This window comes from Anneissia japonica, unplaced genomic scaffold, assembly GCF_011630105.1.
Source record: "Anneissia japonica isolate Jap-2015-1 unplaced genomic scaffold, ASM1163010v1 scaffold19314_len26200_cov108, whole genome shotgun sequence".
Classification (NCBI taxonomy): domain Eukaryota; kingdom Metazoa; phylum Echinodermata; class Crinoidea; order Comatulida; family Comatulidae; genus Anneissia; species Anneissia japonica.
The window spans coordinates 14,364-20,944 of NW_022713938.1; the positions used below are offsets into that span (position 1 = coordinate 14,364).

Genomic DNA, 6,581 nt, shown 5'->3' on the forward strand with positions numbered 1-6,581 from the left:
TTAATATAGTTTTGTATTTTTCGCTCCTCAGGAGGCAGACCACGAACCTATCGAGCGAAGCTGGCAACAACGCGCAGTTGATCTCCTATATTGGCTGGGGCGTCATGCCGATCTGATCTATGGCATCGCCAACTGGCTATTTGGGAGATAACAATGAACAAAACACAGTTTGCGTATCACAATAATAACTAAACATTTGTCATTTAAGAAATGAGCTTTCATTAGTTATTATTATTTTGTCTATAATACAAGCATACTTATAATTACCTATAGTCTAGAAAAAATACACATAGTCAAGAAAGTTAGAGATTTTGTTTTATGTGATAGCTGGTCAAATTTTTTTAAAGATATTTTTAAAAATCATTAAAAAAATATAGGCATATTTAATTTCTAGTAATTCTGTATTGAATATTGTTTGTATGTATATTGTAAGCTTAGGGTTGGAATGGCACGCCTTATGGTGACAGTTGTTCTTTTAGACCTCTTTTGCCACTCCCTGGGGCATTCAAATTTGTATTGCGTTGTTTGTTTCATATTTGCCGAAATTAATAAAATAACACTTTAATGGATTTTTCTTGAAAAAAAATCATTAACTCCTGGATATAAAAGTATTTATTATTGAGGGTGAATTCACCAACGTAAGAAACACTCTTCTCGATCATACACAGAATGGACATTTCAGCTAAGCCCCGCCCCTTGGATATTGTTGCTAAGATCCCACAAGTCGACAGGGCGCGTTCGTGGGACAACACGCTGTTCTGATTGGTCAGTTGTTAAGTGTGACATCCGGAAAGGTCTATTGTGTGATGATTTCCAACACATTTGGTTTGCAATGTATTCAGTCAATTAAATTTAATATTTTGTAATACTTGTATATCATTGACAACTCTCAGAGCCAGTCCATCATATTGTTTAAAGAGGCATTTCAATAATTATTTGAACAACAATGGACTTTAAAGCTTTAAAGGAGTTTTCTTTGTTTATGTAGGCCTAGGTATCGTTGATACTCTTATGGATTGTTAGGAAACACCGCCATAATATCATGCCTTCAAATTGGAAAATACTTTTGGTACTTATTGCATAGCATTATTATAAATCGCCTCTATAATATCATGTCGTGTATTTAGTTAATATCACAGAGAAAATGATTCCATTTTCTCTATGGTTAATACGTTTGGTAATTACTGCATATAAGCCTGCAAAATATGGATAAATTCTTATTTCAGATAATCACCCAATAAACAGTCGAAATATTGAAAACAATCACGACAGTGTACATTTCATTTCTTGGAGTATGTAATATTTTTTATATCTATAGAAGTGAGATGGTTTTTGAATTTTCTATATTTTTATGCGGTTTATTTTTTCCTGTTTTTCTTTCGATTTTAATTGTTAGGTTTCAATTTGTTTACAAATTGTAATAAAGATTACTTTGAACTTAAACTTGAAAGGACTTGGCTTTTAGTTTCTATTTCCTGTTGTACGGTACTGATTATGGGATGCGATCAATAGTACTTTCTGTTGTTTTGCGCCAATATAATTTGTTCCACATTCAAACTCATCAGGATGCCTCCACATACCACATTCACAAAAATATTTTACCAAGTAGAAAGAACGCCCTCTATAATACACGTAGCGTCGGTAATGTGGGGAATCCCCTATCATACAGGCAGTTATAAAAAAGACTTTGTCATCTATAAAACATATTTATCGCTAATTAATTGGCGTTTAAATAATACTATTCTATACTATCCTATAGTCTTTGGATATTATTTCTACCCTACAATTTCTGAAAGCAAATTTAAAGTCTTTAGTAATAAAATTTCTACAAACCATTAAAAATCTGTAATTTATCGAAAGATGACAAATTCATAATTTTATAAATGTAATTCTATGAGCATTTCAAAATGTGTAACGTATCTGATTAATTCATAGAGGAGCGGAACCAGGAATGTGTAAACTTGGAGCACCAGAACAAAGTGAGACGTGCTAGCGTGGGTATTCGAAGATAGGAAGTTGAAAAGGGGTTGCCCGCACCCTCCCGAAAAATATGCGTGTTCAGTTTATCCTGAAAATACTTTCAATTATATATTCCATTTCAAGTACTTACTTGTAAAAATAAAATAATATAAATTTATACATGGGCTGAACCAGGATTAATGCCTGACACTTCTCAGCACACCATCACGAAGCTTAAAAAAATGTACATCAGACTAAATGGCTTTTATTCTGTCCACTGATGTCATCTGACTCTTGTTTGTCGTCATGAGTATGAAATGCGCGTTTCCTTTTAATTTTTGTTTGCAGCGTTTTATTTTTGGTTTGCTGGTGATTTTTGTTTTTGTTTGCAGCGTTTCTTTTTTCTTATTTTTTTTTTTTTGCATTTTTGTTTTTTTGTTTGCAGCATTTCTTTTTGTTTGCAGTGTGTCCCTTATGAGCCATCGTAGAAATTCAACCGGGGAAAAGAGAACACATGCTAACAACAGCTCTCACTTTAATGCTTCTAATCATCTATCGGCAGTAAATTGAAAGTTGGAATGATATACTTGAACATTACTACTAAAAGATTTATAACTGTTTTAAAAAGGCAAACAAATACCAAACAATGGATCCAAAGCTACAAATATTCAAAATAGCCAAATGAATTGTGAAAACCATCAGCCCTGTGGAAATCATACAGTTTGATATTTATTCAGGTATAAAGATATATACAATTACAAACAAAGAATATAAAAGTAACGACATATACAAAAATATAGTATCTATATTATTATGATTACTATTATTGCTACAGTTCTAATAAATACAGAAAAGCGGATTTGTGTTGTCCCATATTCTGTAAACATTTAATTTGATTTCTTTTACTTCTCGACAAATTGTGTTTAGAACCTCGTGGCCCAGTTCTACCCAAAGGGAAAGACCTGCCCTCTCCCGCACCTCGGCGCCCCTGTCCCACTGGTCTACTAACTGAACTTTGTATGTGTAAATTGATGAATGAAATGTTCTTGTTTCGTGTATCTTTTGCTTTTGGTCAAACATAGCCGGAAACTCTTTAGAAAATGATTAAATTCATTATTATTTTTTTAGGCTTTCATTTAACACAATTTTTGTTGGCAAATTGCTTGCTTTTTTTGGTATAATATTTATCCGAATAAAATATATATGAAATTAAGCAACTTAATAAGCAAACACGTAAGTAATACACAATAATATGTAATAAACAAATAGAACAAGTAACTAGTTTGTAATATTTATTTGTTTACTTTTGTGTGTGCAAATATTTTTAATAGTTAAAATAAAATATGCAGTCCTGTTTATTATTTGTGATAAAGTGTGTGTAATGTAATTAAGCTTCACAAATATGAACAAATGTTAAGTACAAATTACCAGAGGTCAAAAATTCTATATATTATTTATTTCATATTATATTCTCAAAGTATTAAATAAAATACAATTAATTATATCCAACAGTATAAATATAGTGAAAATTTTAGAAATATGATTCTAAAGAACCGTTTCGTCTGACGTCACAAGTCCAGCAATGACTGCCACCTCCTAGAGAACCAGCGAAACGCAAATCAACCTTGATGCATTCCATACCAAGGTTCTCGAAAAGTCTTTGAGTAGGAATCTCGTTTGCATCTACAACCACTCGGTTATGGTCCAACATCAGAACATTCATTGACAGCCATGTTGAAGAAAACCACATCGGGTGATCTGTAAAAGGTGCACAGAAGAAAATATTATAGAAATAAAATTGTATAAATTACACTGAAAATTGTGTTCGTTTTGTTGACTGAAACAGATAATGATGGCGCTGACACTGTACTGATTCTAGAAAATATAACGATAATGTAGCAATGGCGTTCACTGCAACAAGGATGGCAACGAAAAAACGACAGCAACAGCAAAAGACACAGCACAGTCAAATCAAAATCACAGTGACAATCACAGCCACTGTCATAACCACAACAACAATCATAATACAATCATAATATCAATTCTCAAAATCATTATGAAAGTTTCAAAAACAATTTGGTTTGATTTGAATTGAATTTATTCAGCAATCAGAGTAAAATACAAAAACAATGAAGACAAGACAAGAAAAAACAAATACAATTGAAAATTCTGAAAGCAATGAATAGCCCATAAAGGTTTCAAAAAAACGTATTCCCATTGGAATCCTGCAAACGAAACATTCAATTGCTAAAAGGAAGAACAGCAATATTTTTTTTAAAAAAGGACACTTTGTTAAAATTAAAAAAGGATTATTTACAATTTGAAAGTAAGAAAAGGTAAAAAGATCAACAATTTCAAAATGTAAAAACCAATAACAATATGACTGGCTTCTAAAAGTCTTTCCAAGGCATATTCTGATATAATTCATCATTATATTCATTTGATATATCTTTTAATATACCGCTTGGTGTTACTGGATAAGGTGCCTCAACGACATCCCACCCAGCCTTTGAGAAATGCTCTATCTGATAGCAAGGTCTTTCTGGGTTGACTAAAACCAGACCAGGTCTCAATAAGCACAGGGACGCATCTATATGCATCGGAGCATCGTAGAAGCCACTCAACACCCATTCGGTTCATTGTCTGAGATTGTAAATAACAAGATTGGTATCCTCAGTAAAACATTTTATTGAAAAGTGATTTATTATAGACCTATAACAGTAAAACAATATAGAACTCACGTGACTTAACTGGCAAAAATGTCCTTTCCAGCACATTGAAAATCACCAGCATCGAAGCAAGGTTCAAATTCTGTCGTCACAAATTGACCTCTAGCTGGCAATTCTAGTCTCTCATGGGATCCAATATAACCCTATAAAAGGTTTAATAATTAAATATTACAATTCATAACCGAGTTCAAACTCTGACCAAGATTACTGTACCATTGATTTACGCTTGTTAGTTGTTGTGTTGGCCTTGCATCAATATATTTTGCAAAAAGAAAATTAAACTATAATGACACAATCCCCTTTTTTTAAATTTATTTATTTATTTACACTCTCATTCTACAGCGGGAAACCCGCCACTTACAGAATGGATTAAAATATTAAACATTAAAATATGGCAAGATGATTAATATAATAATAATAAGAATAATAATAATGATAATAATAATAATAATAATAATAACAGTAACAATAATTCATCTTATACAATTTTACAAATTTTCTTACAAAAACATCCATAACTGTCAAAGAAAAGGTCAATAGAGTTGTCTTTTTTAATTCCAGTGTGTGAAGTCTGTTTTCGCATATGAGTGTAAACACCATTTTGGTGACCAGATACAATAGAAAATAATTCAGAACTAAAGAAAATGGAGCTGAATGAGTCGATCGGAAAACTCTAGCAAAGCATATTTCCAGGGAAAGTGAAAGAGACATTTAGACAAGTACCAAGAACTCTTTGCACAGAAAGAAATAAAGAGAACCATGTAAAGTTGGAAACACCTTGAAGAAATTCCTCAGTATCATCATCATTTTATACCCCAAAAGTCTGCTTCTTTGGGCAGTTTCGCTTTCTCTTTTACCTTTTTGCCTAACGATCCTGCATTACTGATAGAACTTGTGCTTTTTCCATATCATCTCTATGATTTTTTTTCCAATTGTTGATGGTACATCTGATTCCATAAACAAAATTTGTTTCTGCCACTTGTCATTTGACATCCTTGTCCTAAACAGTGGTGGAGTGAGCAGGGACAGGGGGAATTTTCCCCAGTAGGACAGGCCTAAATCCCCTATCGTCCGACGCACGCGAATAAAGTCTTCGGATCAAAAATATATAAATTATTTACCTATCAAAATGATGTTATTTTGAATGCCAATCCCTAATATTGTGGTCTAAAAGCACATTTTGTACCATACTAAGCCATAAAAACTCTCACCATGAACCCTACAAGAGAGTTTCTATTCCGGCCGTCGACTGAGGTTTTGTCGCCCCTGCTCGGACCCATCCGTTGAACATGTCAGATCCATTGTCAGCAAATTTCTGGTGCCACCGCTGGTAACATGCAGTGTAGGTACATTATGGCGCATTGGTAACAGTGAAACTGCAACACCACGCCACATTTAACAATTTTTATTAGATGAAAATGTTAAATTGAAAGGCTCTATATAGAAACACCTACTGTAAAACCTAATGCAAAACATCATAGTACCTACCATGTCATAAAGCTCATCGCTCATTTGTGGTTTAGGGGCTGTTGTCCACTTAGCGCCCTCTCTGAAATATTCTTTCATCAAACGGCGGTATGCACCATACTCAAAGAAAAGACATCTCCATGCCATTGGACTTTCAATGATTTCTTCACCAACCACAAGCAGAAGATCACGTGGCATCGCTGAATACAATCCTACATACAACATAATTTTTTTTTTTTTTAACAATCTTATTGGTTTGGGAATGGCTGCATTTATGTGCCACCCTTGATTAGTACAGTAGAAAAATACATATAAAACAGAAATATTATAATCATAATTGAACAGAGATTACGAATACAATCTAGGCCTACCACTTGTCACGTGAATACACCAACACACATTAACACTTGGCTCTTATACACATCT

General features: G+C 33.2%; 1 pseudogene; it reads right to left on the bottom strand.

Annotated features, from left to right (window-relative positions):
- Positions 1–3,264: 3,264 nt before the first annotated feature.
- Positions 3,265–6,380, bottom strand: LOC117108815 (annotated as a pseudogene).
- Positions 6,381–6,581: the final 201 nt, after the last annotated feature.